Below are 16,027 nucleotides of genomic sequence, written 5' to 3' on the forward strand. Positions count from 1 at the left end.
TTGATGGCTGAATATTCTCAGACAGATACAAAAGAAGTCACAAAGTTTAGGTCAAACAAACTTATTGACTTCATTGAACTCAAAATTTAAAAAAAAGGTGGTGGTGTATGTAAATGCGGGGAGGGAGGGAAAGTCTCATACAGATAACTAATATAAAATTAGGTTAGAATTGATTTTGAGTTGATGTATGTTGGGGCAAGTGGAGAGCAAAAAAGCAGCACTTTTGTGGAAGTACTAAAGGTCAAAATTTCACCGTATGAGAAATTCAAGTTTTATTCCTCTAGTCTGGACTGATCCCACTAAGCAATCTTGTTTATACTTGGAGAGATTTCTCTCCAAATGAAAGAGGAGACAGAAATATTTTAAATAAATGTTTAAAAACCTAAGATCACCAAGAAAGAAAGAAATTTTTTCAGTCCAGAATTATGAAATCTGGATAGGTGAGAAATGAGCAAGTAGATTCATATTCCTTCTTTATGCTGATCATGTATTTGAGGTGTTCACAACACATTAACTTAACTAACAGTAGAGGGCAATAGAGCTATGTGGCCATAAAGAGTACCCAAACAAAGCATTCTGGTGTGGCGTTCCCCATGGCATCTGTCAACAGTTTCCTGCCCCAAACCTGGACAGGATCTAAGTGAGCTAAGAATAAAGTAGCCTAACTGCAGCTATATTTGGTGTCAGTTTCCCACATCATAAAAGTAGATGATCTGAGCATTGTTGTTGAAGCAGCTGTGAATGTCATCACTTCTGCAAAGATTTCTTTAGATAAAGGACTACCACCAGATGGTTTTAAAGTTCAGTGATTTTATGTCAATTCAATTCACTTCAATTCAAATCAAATCAACAAACTCACTTGGCACTTCATGTGTCCTAGACACAGGGCTAGGCACGTCACATACAAAGATGAAATAGAAAGCAACACTTGCCCCCAAGGAGGTTATAATTTTTAAGGAGGCAGAAAGGATATTGCAGGTGCATCCTTCAATACTTCAAAGATCTGGGATTTTTATAGTGCGGAAACTCTTTCCGATATCATAACAGGTGAGATTACAGAGGTGCCCATGACAAAACATTTCTGAAGCACTTACTATGGGCCAGACTTGGTGCTAAGTGCTGAGGCTACAAAAAGAGTTTTAAAAAATGGTCTCTGTGTTCAAGAGCCTCATAATTTGTCAGAGACATTAAAATAAATATGAAAAAAAAAACAAGACATATGTAGTACACATGGGAGATATTCTCAGAGGGAAGGAACTAGCAGCAGAGAGGAATGAAAAAAAGTCTAATCAACTTCTATGGTGATGTAATGATAGAATTAGAGCCCACCCAAGGACCTTAGAGATTGCGTGGTGTAGATACCCCTTTTAATAGCATCTGCATCTGCAAGTAACTCTTTCAATACTCAAATGTCTACTGCTGCCAAGGTAAAATAGGTAACTCCTTTATCCCTTTGTAGATTAAAGAGGGTTCAAGTTCCGGGACTATGAAAACGCTGAAGCAACAAAAGTTACAACATAGTAACAAAAACAATTTTTATTTGAGCCAAGGAGAGAGAGAGAGACAGAGAGACAGAGAGAGACAGAGACAGAGAGAGGTGGAGGAAAAAGGAATCTTATGTTTCTAACCGTCTTGGAAAATCCCAGGTACAATCTGTGCAGAATGGACTAACTATGTAAGGGTGGTCCCAGCACTGTGACTTTGATCTGCGATAGATGACACACTGAGTCAGACCCAAGGGAATCCTTTTTAATACAAAACTGAAGCCCTGGCTAGGATTGGCTCGGCAGTTTGATCTTGCACAACAATCATTATTTAATGGTTCAACAATTGGGAATTGCATAACAACAAAAAAGGCCAACTAGGGAAGTTCCACTGGCTAGGTTCAGAAAGTGGTAATTATATGCATGAAATCAAGAAACACCTTTTGCTAAAATGACCCCTCCAGAATAAACCCATCCACAAATTCCCTGTCTCCTACACCTTCCTAAAGGCAAAGATATGATTTCCATATATTTCTTTCACAACGATTATCTCTGGTGTTCATTTCAAACAGATTTCAATTTTCTCAAAAAGTGTTCAGGAGGAAAGGGACTCTTCCAAAGGTAATCTATTCTGGAGTCTACACTCCACCAAAGATTGTAGAATGGATTCCACATGGAAAATGAAAAATAATTGAATGCATGAAATGAGGAATCTATTTCAAATTAGCCTTTTGACATTTCCTGTCTGTGGTTTCCAAAATAGATTTTAAGTGTGATAATTGATTTTGACAAAATTTAATATGTAAATAATGATGATACTTTAATGTAAATAATGATGGTAACCTTTAAAGTTAATTTGTGATTAGAACCTCTGCAATGTTGAAACAAAATAAGAATAGAAAAAAATAAAACAAATATTATTTCCATAAAATTTAACAGATTTTGGGGTGGATAGGTTGTGCAGTGAATAGAGCACCAGCCCTGTAGTCAGGGGGACCTGAGTTCAAATCCGGCCTCAGACACTTAACACAAAACTAGCCATGTGACCTTGGACAAGTCACTTACCCCAAATTGCCCTGCCTTCCCCCTCCAAAAATAAATAAATAAATTTAATAGATTTCAATTAACTAGGGTACAGAGGTTGAGTCCAAATATGAGAGAGACGTTAAGTGAGGACTGAACTTCAAAGATTTACTAGTTTGAACTCACACCATTTCCCCTTTTTCTAATACTTGATTGTGGCATGGAGTTCTGAAAGACTGTGCTAATGAACTCCAAGTTTTTGGAAGATCTATCAAATGACAAAGGTTTACTCTGGCTATCCAAGCATAAGCCCAGCTGAATCCGGAGTTCACCAGGCTAATAAGAGATAATCGTTAAACAGTGCAAACATTTATACCTCAGAAATCATCAAAGCTTACAAACCAGGGCTTGATTTATTTTTGTTGTGGGTCATTGTCTAGGGTAAAGAAGGTGATGGAGAAAAATGGTAACAAAGAAGAGTAAAACTTTGAAAAGTGTCTATATAGAGAAAATTGGTTTTGAAACATTCACCAACACACCCTCCCCTTATAAATCTTCCCCCTTGAAAAGATAAATACATGCATACAAGCATAACACAGACACCACCATAACCACATCAACAAATCCCACCTGTTTTCAGGACATGAATTTTAATGAAACAAATTAGTTTTCCCAGTGATTTTGGATGTGATGCATAACATGTAAAATAGAGTAGAAGAAGGTGTTAGCATGTTGAGTAGATTCTTCACGGAGTATTGAGGAAGGTAATGGATAACAATCATACATTATGAAAAGGGGTGTTCTGTGTCACTAGAGAGAGACTAACTACATCATTAAGTTCATTAATGCATTACCATATTACAAAAGGCAAACAGTGGAGAGAGCACTGGACTTAAAATAAGAAAATGGGTTCAAATCTCACTTCTGCCCCTTACTATCTGTGTGACCTTTTGGAGACTCAGTTTCTTCACACATAAAATGGACTAGATGGCTTCAAAAGATCATTTCAGTTTTTTTTTTTTTTTTGCTTCTTTTTTGGAGGGCAATTGGGGTTAAGTGACTTGCCCAAAGTCACACGGCTAGTTAAGTTGTGTTAAATGTCTGAGGCCACATTTGAACTCAGGTCCTCCTGACTTCAGGGCTGATGCTCTATTCACTGCGCCACCTAGCCACCATGACCCTTTCAGTTCTAAATCTATGATCCTATGATTCAAAGTAATGTCACATGAAATTCAGACAAGAAAAATCATAAACTTTGCTGAGATTTCACTGAAGCTCAGTTTTGCAACTTTTATATAATTCTACTTCCTACTCAATATCAATAATCTACATTTTTGTAAAATTGCATCTTGAGGGACACTATAATGTAGCGTACAGAGTGATGGACTTTGAGACAAGAAATTCTGGGTTCATGTCCTGATTGTATCATGTGTAAGCTATATGTGACAGACTAGCAACGAGTTAGTCACGTCATATTTAAATTCAATAGTCTAAAACTATAAGTAACTGAATAATTCTTTCTCTGCAGTGGTTTAGGGAATTTCCATACCAGGAGTTTCTCATACCAATGAAATTACAAGTCCAGACCACCCTATAAACAAAATCATCTTGTAGGTTTCCATTCATCACAAAACAGATAATTTCTGGGCACTTAGAAAATAAAGGAATTATCACTATGAGTCAGCATGGTTTCTAAGAATATATCATTGTGAGAAATGATTCATTTGGACCCCTCCTCTATTGCAATCAGTATTAATTAATTTGATATTTCACATAAAGCATATAGGGATAACTAGATAAAATAGGTCTTATAGTAGGCCTTTATATTGGGCCACAGACTTTAATGTAATATTCACCACTTCTTTACCAAGTTATGAGGCTCACTTGCAAAACCATAAGAATGCTGACAAAGATATCTCCACCTTGTTTTGCTCAAATTCCATGTCCAAACCCGACATGGGTGGGATGCTTTGATTGTTTGGAAAGTTCCCCAACTTATTTTTTTTTTTTACCTCTGGACCATTCTTTCTTGTACAACATGAGCAGATGACCATCTTTTGATCAGTCAGTTGGAGATCCCCCATGGTTCACCCAACCTGTGAATCCCCTGCTGAATATGTAATTTTTCTGGCCCTCAAGAGCCAATGACATTCTGTATTTTACCAGACCTATTTTTCATATTTGGGTATCAAACCCTATAAAGAAAAGGGCCTGGAAGAAGGTGGCATCTCAGATAGTTAGGAAAATCTGAGGATTATTTCATTAGAGGGGACCATGAATGCTGTGGTAAAGTGCCATAGACTCAGAACTCTGCATCAGGATTTTTTTTTTTTTACAGATTGAGCAATTTTAATCCCCACATCAGGCCAAATTGATCTCATTTTCTTTTCAATCCAGTTTCAACATGTGTATATCAACAGAAAACTTTTGATAGAGTAGAATCTTATCTATGTCCAAAAAAATTGTGATTTTTATCAGGATAATCATCAATGGTATTGATCATAACCCTTACATTCCTTAGAAGATAGGTCTTTATGAACTTTTGGGAGAAAAAAAAATTAAATGTGATCTGTTCACTAACTTTGTGATAAGCCTCCTCATTGTTGGGTGGCTCATGGAGAAGAGGTATACAGTTTACTTCTAACATTACATTTAAAGAATTCCTACCTTATTAAGATTTGCCAAAGCTTTTGATTCACTGGTATTATTTTTAATAGCCTAGGGTTACCCCACACACAATAATGACATGTTGGAGTAAAATAAGTTACTTTCTAGAAGAAAAAAAAAAGCCAATGCACTTGTACATTTCATTAAGGTGTACATAGTTAAGAGAAGTAAAGATATGATGATCTCACTATACTCTCTTCTCATCAAACAACATCTTGAATTTTGTATTTAGCTCTGGGCACTGCAGTTTAAGAAACAGGTTTCTAACAATTTGAACTATCCAAAAGTTAGATTGGCTATCTAGACAGGTAATAGATTCCCACTCATTGGAGATCTTCAAATAGCACACTTGGTGAGTGTGTTATAATTGGAGTTGGGATTTTTTTTTTTATGTGTGAGTAGAATTTGATGGTTTCTGAGGTCCCTTCCAAATCTCAAATTCTGTGATTCTGTAATATCAGGTAAACATTTACTAAGTGCCTACTATATACACTGTGCTAGACACTGGAGGAAATAAAAAGTTTAGAATAAAAAAGGTCCCTGTTCTCATGGAACCAACGTGGTCACAAGAAGTCCTTCATACACCAGTTTTGTAAATGTCTTCCTAGACAATTGAAAGTATATCCCAAAGTGTGCAATGCACTAGCTAGAAAAAAAATCAGCCTTCATTCACAGTAGGGAATTTTTCTCTTTCTGTTGAAATCAAATTAATTAGTAGTAATTTGTATTCTGCAAACACAGCTGTCAACCATTGGAGTTAGAAAGAGGGAAAAAAAATAGTTGGATTCAGCAACAATATTTCTGTGGAAATTCACTGTTTATTTTTCCCTCTATGATTCATCAAGGAAAAATTGTTTCCCCATTTGAGGAGAGATTTTTTTTTAACTCAAACCTATCCACAGTTACTCATACACATGGTTTTGAATATTTGACAGTGCATTTTGGAGAATTTAAAATGTCTTGATTATGAACAATGAGAAAAACATTTACAAATAATGTTTCTTATCCAGCAGAAATACAAATGTCCCATATGTATATGAAATATATTATTTTCTCTTGATACCTTTCATTATTAAAATATTTTTCTTGCTTATTTCATAACAAGAAAGAAATGGTCAAATGAATTTTGCTTTATGATTAAGGCAGAGCAGATGGTTCAATTCCCAGCTTTCTAAATGCAAGAATTGTGAAATTCAAATTAACCTTTGTTTGCCATTACTACTTGACTGTGGTTTTGACCATCCCAAACTTATCATTTCAAGAAGAGAGAAATCATAATATTCCAAGAGTAAATGTCAAAAGGCCAGTCTACAATGCAATGGAAGAAAATCATAATCATTCTAAAGGAACAAATGAAGGTCTCAGCAGAGCCTAAATGTTCTTTTTGTTTCTTTTATACTCTTGTGAAGACTTTGAGCCTTTCATTCATTCCCTATACATAGTTTTGTTTTGAAGGTGTGGTTCACAAAAATTCTTATGGATACCACAAATGTATCTCAACAAAATAACATACTATTTAAGTTGAAATTAAACTAAATGTCTAATTTAAAACCAGCCTTTTTTAGCTACTCAGTTGCACTGACTGAGGCCTCATGCAGATGGGACTACAGGGACTCCCTGATTAAACCCAGACAACTGCTAAATAAGAGATATTTACTCTCTGCCCTGAGTGCCAAAGAGCACCATATGGGCACACTCATGTCATTGCGTTCAAAGTTCTCTACAATCTGATAATCTACATATCTCTACAACTTTATTTGCAAGTCATCTCTTCCATGAACTATCCATTTAGGCCAAACTGGCTCATTCTATTATCTTTATTCTTCAAAGTACCACAAGATTTTTCTAAATCAATTCAATAGATCTTATATGAATATAAGACTTATTTTAGTTGTCATAGTAGTTGCAATGAAGTTTAATTCATGGTCTCGGTCCTCAAGAAGTTTACTGTCTAGTAAACTGAAAATCCAACCATATTCTCACCTTGGGATCTTTGCACGTATCATGTTAAAGGCCTGAAACACCTTCCCCCATATTACTGTATGCCTATATTCTGCTCATATTTCAACATCTAGATCCTCTGTTCTCCTTTACAAAACATTGCTTGACAATTCTAGCCTTCAGTGATCACTGCTTTGTAGTTTTATTTGACTACTGTTTCAGGGATTAACACCATGTCTAGTACATAGTAGGTACATAATAATTGTTTATTGACTGTCTGTTTATCTGATTATATTGGCCCTGACTATGATTAAATGCTCAATGACAGAGACCATATCTCACGTCAAATAATATAATGTATTTAAAGTGCTTTGCAAACCCTAAAGGAATGTATAAATGTTTGTTTCTATCATTTTTATATCTTTTTGCTCCCTACTTATAGTATGTATTCAATGTCCGTTGTTAACAATGAAAAAATCACAAAATCAGCAGCAGGATGATAGACAAAGATGGGGTGGTTCTAATTAAGTAAGAACTTTTTACAGTCAATACTATAAACAGACTTTGCTGTAAAAACAGACCCTAAAAAATAGTTCCTCTGGTCACCAACCTGATGACCAATAAACTACACCATTACTCAGCACAGCAAAGTAAGAGACTATAGTCACAGTGGGGAAAGTACTGACTAGTGAGTCACTAGACAGGGACCTGTGTTCTAATCCTATCTGTCCCATTAATGAGCACTGTGATTTGGGGCAACTGATTTAATATTGCACTAAACTGAATTCAGAGCCCTTATCTTACTTATGTTTGGTCCCCTACAATTCCTTGTAACTACTAGATGCTATATTAATATGAGATGAATGGATAGGTAACAATTGTAACATTAGCAGTAGCAAAGTTTTCATATTAAGAACAGTTCTGTCGCATATTTGGCATAGTCCAGATCTTATGAATTCTATCTCTGCAATGTCTCTTCCATCTGACCTCCTCTCCCTTTTAGTATACTATCACCAGAATCATAAGTAGTGTGGGCCCACTGGAATTTACCCTCTCAACACCAACAAGAAGAGGTGGTGCTGCTGCTGTCCCTATGCCTCATGGGACTGGTGTCATGGTCTGTCACACGCATTAGTCCTCCACTATCTTGTGCTGTGTGGCCCAACCCTTCTCCTTCACCCAGTACCACACCTGGACTTCCAGTGTTTCCAGCCTCCTTTCCTGGGAACTCTCCAACCCCAAAGGCAGCCCATCTTCTTCATTTGCTGCTTCCCACTCCATTACTTCTCCCTTCATTTCACTATTTCCATAAAATATCTTGGATCTGGAACTTTAACAATTACCAATTTAGGTCAAGGACGCATTTCCTCATACCTATGCTAATAATCTTCCAATCAGCTTGCCCATCTACTCTCTCTACTATAATTCATTGTAAACATTGTCATTAGATTAATGATCCTAATGTACATATCTTATCACATCACTCTAGTGGAGCCTTCCAGAGACCCAGTTTTGATAGAGGTGAAAAGATCTAGTGACCAAAGGAAAGAGCTGTAAGAGAGACTTAAAGGAAGCAAGGGCAGAGGAGGAGAGGCCAAGGGCAACAAAGTCAAATTTGATCTTCTTGCTAATCTAGAATATGGCCTGGCCTGGTAGGAACCATTTCCTTCAGACCTCCTTGTCTTGGGGAAACAGGGCAGTGTGTGTGTGTGTGTGTGTGTGTGTGTGTGCCCTTGTGCATGTGTGGGGGATGGGAGGAAGTGGGGGGGCAGTGAAGGTCAGGAGGCTACAGAAGGGGAAGAAAAGCTAAAGTTTAATGAAAGATAGAGAAAGTAAAGTGCTACAGTTTTTATAGCAGCATATTCACAATTTCATGGAATTTAGAGTAGTAAAGGGACTTTGGAGATCTCAACCGTATTATTTTATAGATGAAGAAATGAAGGCCTAGAAAAGCAAAATGATTTACCCAGGTTATAAACAGCAGATCTGAGATTCAAATTCAGATCTTCAGAATGGAAATCCCATTCTCATTCTACTACAATATGCCTTAGATCATCAAATTTATAAGACAATCATGGTGTTTTTTTTTATGTTATTCTTTTAAAAAAATATTATACCTTTATCCTAGTGATATTTTATTTTTGTTTTTGAGCAGTTTTTTTTATCTTTATATTTGCAATGAATTATTTAGGATGTAACTTGTATTATATTGTATTGTATGTAGCAATCAGTCCACATTTATGTTCCCACTATGTGCCAGGCATGATTCTGAGCACTATATTATAAATAACCTCAAGTGAACATTATAATATTCTCCAATTTCAAGTATTCTTTTCTTTTGTTTAATTATAGGATTAGCCTTAAATTAACCAAAGGTCTTTTCAAAACCAATCAAGATGATTTTTTTTCCTCTAAATATTTCCTAAGACAACCTTTTCTCCCTTTAGCAAAACCTTAACGACTCATATTGGCATTTGCCTTTCTTGTCACCCCTATTTGATTCACCATCAATCTAATCAAAACTGAATAGTTGAAACAGGGCTCAAGGACATTGTCTGTTTCTTAACTGACTAGCAGTATTCTTGATTGGTGGCAGGAGCCTCTCCATATTGATCAGCCTAGGACAGCTGAACTTTTGGATAAGATCAGTCCTCTCCACCAGCTTTCAATATCTCAGTTATTTAAAGGTAAAATGTCTAAAGGACTTTTTGTAGAGAAGATGAATACAATCTTGGCATCTTGACTTTAAGGCCCTCTTATCAATAAAGCTATTTCCAGACTGTGTGTAAACAAATGAATCCCAAGATCTAAACAATTCTTCCAGTCATTGTTCTTTCAAGCTAATGATAAAAACACAGAAGGTCTTTGCTTTCATGAAAGGTATTATAAGTCAAATTGTATTCCATCTTCAATGGAATTCCAGAAATTAAAAATAAATTGTCCGAGTATAATGGAAAGAGAATAAAAACAACATGGTCTCCAACTGCATTGAACCTTAGAAATCTCAAAGCTATAAAAACTATTGCCTTAGATATCCAATTAAAATCAATGTTTCTAGGCCCCTTTATGAAGTAGCTGTTTCTGAAGTAAATGAATCTCAAACAAAAGCAGTTTATCATGGGAGGAAGTGTGTGCATCGGGAGATAGGACTATGAAATCTGGATAACGAGCCTTACCTGTTCAGCATCTATAATCCCAGCTTTCTATTTTAAGTCTCATTTTAATTGGTTTTGGTTATAATAGTCATTTTCTTACCAGCAGGTGTCCATGGCTTCAGAAAGTGGGCCCTCGCCAAGGATTCCAAGGCAGGTTTTTAACAAAGATGTCAATGTCCCCATTAATCAAAAGGCTAGACTCAGCATATAAAGCAAGGCTTTTACTCTTTTCCTAGGCAAATGTGGTCTAAGAACTGGTTTCTTTTCATTGTAAAATCCCTTGGAGAGAGCTGTGTTTAGTCTGGTATATACTTTGCTCCTGGGCTAGGAAGTGTGTTGATCATCATATTATCATAGCCAAACCTTTAACTTGTCTTCATCTCCGATACTATTGGCTATTAAAAGTCTGAAGTTCATGCTAGTAGAGTGCAATCTCTGGAAGGTCCTGATATTTTGGCAAGTCTTTGCACATAGGCCCAGTGATGGAGCCTGTGTCTATTGCCTGAGGATCAATCTACATGTGGAGAGACCCATCCCTGGAAGGGTTACCACCAATGAGTAATGGTTATTTGGCCACAACAATTCCACAAAACCATTTACTGTGCTATGGAGGGATGTCTGTTCTGGATTCATGGAGGAAGTACCCCCACTGAGGAAACTACAGATCTTTATAAACACAGATGTTCTGGATAAGAATACACTATAACCCTGAAACTGAAACTTCTACGAAGCATATATAACATTTTTATTATTACATTTTGTTTTTATTCTGAAATTAAACACTGAATAGAATAGTTTTTTAAAAATACTGTTGTTTTTCATCCTTCATTTTCAAAGGAGACCAATGATATCACATGTAACTTGACTTGACTTGTACATAAATTGGATTTAAGTCAAAGGTGCACAGAGTCATCAGCCTCTCTCCCAGTCATCGAAGTACAGTGGTAGAAAAAAAAAAAGTCTAGATGATTGGCAATGGGCCATGATGCAGTCAATGATCTTGGAATCTTTAATTGTCTGACCAAGCTCTAAGCACTCCACAGTGCCTGCTTCAGCTGGCTTCTTGCATGTTGGAATTATTCTCATCCACTCATTCCTCTGGGCGATGTCTTCATATGCTTGGAATAGACATCCCCCTAAATCATCAATGGGTTTGAGGCCCTTTGGTTACTCTACAGGGTAGAAAAGAAAAGGGGTATGGTATATGGAAATGTCAGTTTCTAAACTGTATAGCTTGTTTTTATTTTTTAAGGATATCATTATATTATCAACCCTGTGATTATTGTCCTGTTTGCTGAACATTTTTGTTGACCTTTTTATTTTTATCTTCATAAGAAATTTTTTAAAATGTCTCAATGACTTTATTATTCCTTCCTTCCTTTTTTTGACTATTCCATCCTTATCTCTAACCCCATTTTTTTCTCCCACCCAGCTCCATTTTTTGGAAGAAGAAAAACAATCCTTGTAACAAATAGACATAATCAAGAAAAATAAATTGCCTCACTGTGTCCAAAAATGTTTCTCATTCTGCATCTTGAGTCCATCATCTCTCTCTGCCAAAAGGTGAGCAGCAAGTATCATTCTCAGTCCAGAGGCAGAGAAATAGAAAGCTTATTATTTTCCCTTGTCTGGAACAAGATCTGGGAATATGTTCTCTGTATCTCATTATGGAACAAACCCTGTTTTAGTGATGCTTTAGAACGCTACTCTTCTTCAGTAAGACCTTCTGTAATACAGATAGGAATTTGGAGATGGGCATGCCAGAGCTTTACATTAATTTGTGTCCACATAAGACAAGATAGATTTGATCCTTTACATTCTTCTGTGTCCTTCAAAGTAAGGATGATTTCATTTTTTTTATCTTTTTATTGTTATTGTCTCAAACAGTGCATGACACATTGTTTCAGGCGTGAATGTAGGGCATCAGTGTGGGGCATCAGTGTAGGGAGTTTTCCAACGAAGAAATCTCCCTTACCAGTGAAGACCTGTAACTTTGCCCTGAAATTGTAGAATTTTCTGAAGTGGGTTCCAGACAATTCACTCATAATGAGCCACTGTGGTCATAGGCAGGACTTGAACCCTGCTTTCTCACTCCTAGCTGCACTTTCACCTGACATTTAAAAGGGCTTAATAAATATTATTTATTGGATAAAAAAATGAATATCCATAGCAGATTTTTTAAACAGCTGATATTTTCCAAGTTATTTCTTTAATAATAATAAAGGCACTCACAAAAAACAATTTTATTTTTAATTATTTAATCAAATTAATGCATGCATAGAAACAGCCAACATGACTAATTTTTAGTAATTGTCCTCCAACTACCCTAAATAACTTACTTAAATAGAGGATTTTGTGGTATATAATAAAAACCAATTTGAATGTAATTTTTTTATGGTCTACAAAGTACTTTACATACATTATGACATTTGGTCCTCAGAACAGCCCAATGAAGTAGATAGTCAAGTACTATCTTCATTTTAGAGATGAAGAAACTGGGCCTCAGAGAGACTAAATGTTTTTCCATTCAAATGATGATAGAACTAGGGTTCGACTCAAAGTTTTCTGATTTCTGCAGAATGCTTTTTAACATGGTTACAAATTCTAGACTGTATTACCTCCTGGAAATAATTATTTAGGAAAGGTAGAGTAGCTTAGGAAAAGAGCTATAGAATTAGAAGTGATGAGAGACATGCAATATCTTTGGGAGCATTAGAAAAGCCATTATTTACCCTTAGCCTCAATTTCCTCATCTATGAAATGGGCATGATACCTGTGGTTTCTGTCTCAAATAGATTTTTTTGCGAAAGTCTAATGACATATTGTATACAAAGCACTTTTCAAACCTCAAAGCATTATCTAAACATATCTGTAATATGTGACTATTCTTTAGTCATGCTAATACACACACACACCCCTGACTTTTCAGTACCTTAGTATTTCTTGTAATTATTTTTTTTTCTGAAACATGAGCTCTTATTTAAAATTCACATAGCTAGCAAGTAAAAGCTATTTGCAATCCTCAGAACATAGGCAAATTACTTTTATAAATAAATTATGTATCACTTTATAAAATAACTTTTTGGTGTTCATAATTAGGTTGCCATTAACTGAAAAGTCAAAACATCTCTTTTGCTTGAAGTTTTTTAATCATTGCCAAACCATTTCTGGACCCCAAATCACCTCATCAGCACACATGCCTACAAGAGACAAATAAAATATATAGTAAATCACGATTCTGGGAGTAAATCAAACTAACTTTTTATGAGAGTGCCAGATGTGAAGTAATATGTAATTACCCTCACAAAACAAATAATATATTAACAGACCAAGTTCTTTTGAAGGTCTTTCAAGAAACCACTCGAAGGGATCTGAGTTCTCTGACAGCCGTGCAACAACACAGGAAAAATCATGTGAGACAAAACACAAAAGGGAGGGAATCATCTTAGAAAATTCCTCCAAATTACATCATGTCTTTAGACATTGAAAGGATACCAGTCTGGTGGTCAAAAGTGAAAACAAAGAGATGTATTTTCAGCCTAAATAATGAAAAAAAAAGAAGAAAAGATATATTGCTGTGTAAGAATAATAGACATTCTTTCAGTTGTTCAGTTACTGGATCCCACTTAAAGTAAATGATATGATAAGCCCTCCCTAATAAAGGTACCATGTGAAAACATACATTGATTATCCATTGGGTGTGAACAAGTCATGAATACCTCTGTAGGTGACATGCAATCTGTTCAAATTGACTTAGGTACTTGACTAATGCTTCCTGGTTCCAGGATAAAGCCATTAAGCTAGTTAGAATTGAAGATTTCGATTGTGGTAAATTGGGAGAGGAAAGTTCTACAAAGGCTTTATAAAGAGCCTGCTAGAAGAAAGGAAACATTTATAGGACTCAAACAAAAAGACTTCCATGAGCTGTGAATCACCACTTCACTACATGAACTCGCTAAAGTTGAGCCCACTTTCCCCTGGATTGCATATATGCTGATAGGAAAGTGTTGAAAATTTTGTGGGATGGGGTGGGAAGGAGATATTTTGTACTGACTCAATCAACTCTATACTGTGGCAAAAATTCCCCTCTTTCTTTTTTTTTTTTTTTTGCTTTTTGGAGAGGCAATTGGAGTTGTGACTTGTCCAAGGTCACACGGCTAGTAAGTGTTAAGTGTCTGAATTCGAATTTGAACTTAGGTCCTCCTTACTCCAAGGCCACTGTTCTGTTCACTAGGCCACTTAGCCGCCCCCCAAAATGCCCCTTTCTAAAAGTTAGTTAAGTCAACTGATAATCATGGTAAGAAGTACATTCATGGGTACTTGTGAAGCTTACCATCAGAAAACAACCTTTAAGATATTTAGATCTTAGAAGCCAGTTATTCCTAGAAACCAATGGGAGGCAGAGTACCCAGGCTCTAGGAACTAGACTCATCAACTTCAGTGAGAACTGAATAGTTATCATGCAACATGTGCTACATCAATCTTCAAATATTAGAAAGCTTATGTTGTGCAATTTGACAAGGTCAACAACGTGGATGATGTAATTCGACTTTGTGTTACTCAAGAAGGCCCAACTATTATAGAATGGAAGTTAAATTCAGTTTTAGATAAAGAAGGATCTCACAATTTCACCAGCCTAGCTACCCCACTACCACCAAGGTCGTGAGATTTCTATCACTAGATCTGTCCTACCAGAACTTGGATGCCCATCTATCAGAGATATAATAAAAGGGATTTCTGTACTAGGTGGAAAATCTGACCAGATAACCTTAATGTTCTTTCCAACTCTAATATTATATTTTTTCTCCTTCCTTCTTTTTTTCAGTCTTACTTAATATTTCAAACAAACTGAAGCAGAGAGAAATTGACAAAAATGAGCACACCCACTCCTAGGAAAAAAAAAATACTGGCCCGATTTCGCTGCCCCAGCAGATGTCAGCAACTTGAGACCCTGGGAGACCCCTCCCAGCCCTGGGGGTCTGTTCCTACAGTGAGGCATGACTGAAGAACCAAATCCTCCCGGGGCCAAGGATCTCTAAGGGAAAATTTGCCTTCCTCTAAGTGGCCTAACATGGTGCATGCAATTATGGTGCAGCAGAGCAGAGCAAGCTGGGGGAAGAGAACCCACGAAAAGCAGCTCACACATTTATCCCTCTCCCTTCCACCCCTCCCCTGCCGTGACAGAAGCAAGACAACACAGCAGGCAGCATGACGCCTCTGCCGCTCCCCATCCCCAATTACATCTGCTTCATTCTTCACTTACCTCATGCACACAAAGAAGACTGCAGCAGCCTGCTGGTGTATCCCCCACGCAGATGAAATCACCAGGAAGAAAGAAAGTGGGCAAGGTCAGACCACAGAGCTTCCAAGCCGAAGGTCCCAAGTCATGCCCTCCCTGGCAAGCCTCCCTTACACTCCCTACAAGCTGGAAAATGGGGCCTCGGCTGTAAATGTGAGATAGGGGGAGGGGCTTGGGGGAGGAAAGGGGGTATTCATTTTGAAGAGCAGGAAATAAACACCAGAAACTCTCTATACTTGCAATGAGATCATCTCAACTCACCTTTCTAATCCTTAGATAACCCATTGATACTTCGAGTTACAGAAGGTTTGATGATCTGTATTTAGTGAATAGTTACTTTCCACTTTAAAAGCCCCCTACATTAATGAAATCTCATTTGAGAATACATACATATACATATTTTAGAGAGACAGAGAGAGAGAGAGAGAGAGAGAGAGAGAGAGAGAGAGAGAGAGAGA

The 16,027-nt window shown here is 36.7% G+C and overlaps 1 long non-coding RNA gene across 1 annotated transcript in view; it reads right to left on the bottom strand.

Annotated features, from left to right (window-relative positions):
* Window positions 1-12,748: 12,748 nt before the first annotated feature.
* LOC138174393 (uncharacterized) overlaps window positions 12,749-16,027 on the bottom strand; it is a 4,499-nt gene continuing 1,220 nt past the window's right edge. Inside the window, exons 2-4 of the long non-coding RNA XR_011171699.1 lie at window positions 15,534-15,562; window positions 13,600-13,809; window positions 12,749-13,470 (exon numbers count right to left, since the gene is read on the bottom strand). This is a non-coding gene — a long non-coding RNA (uncharacterized lncRNA). The remainder of the gene's footprint in view (window positions 13,471-13,599; window positions 13,810-15,533; window positions 15,563-16,027) is intronic.

This window comes from Petaurus breviceps, unplaced genomic scaffold (assembly GCF_028583685.1).
Source record: "Petaurus breviceps papuanus isolate PSGF00001 unplaced genomic scaffold, PetGlider_PUasm1.0 688, whole genome shotgun sequence".
Lineage (NCBI taxonomy): Eukaryota > Metazoa > Chordata > Mammalia > Diprotodontia > Petauridae > Petaurus > Petaurus breviceps.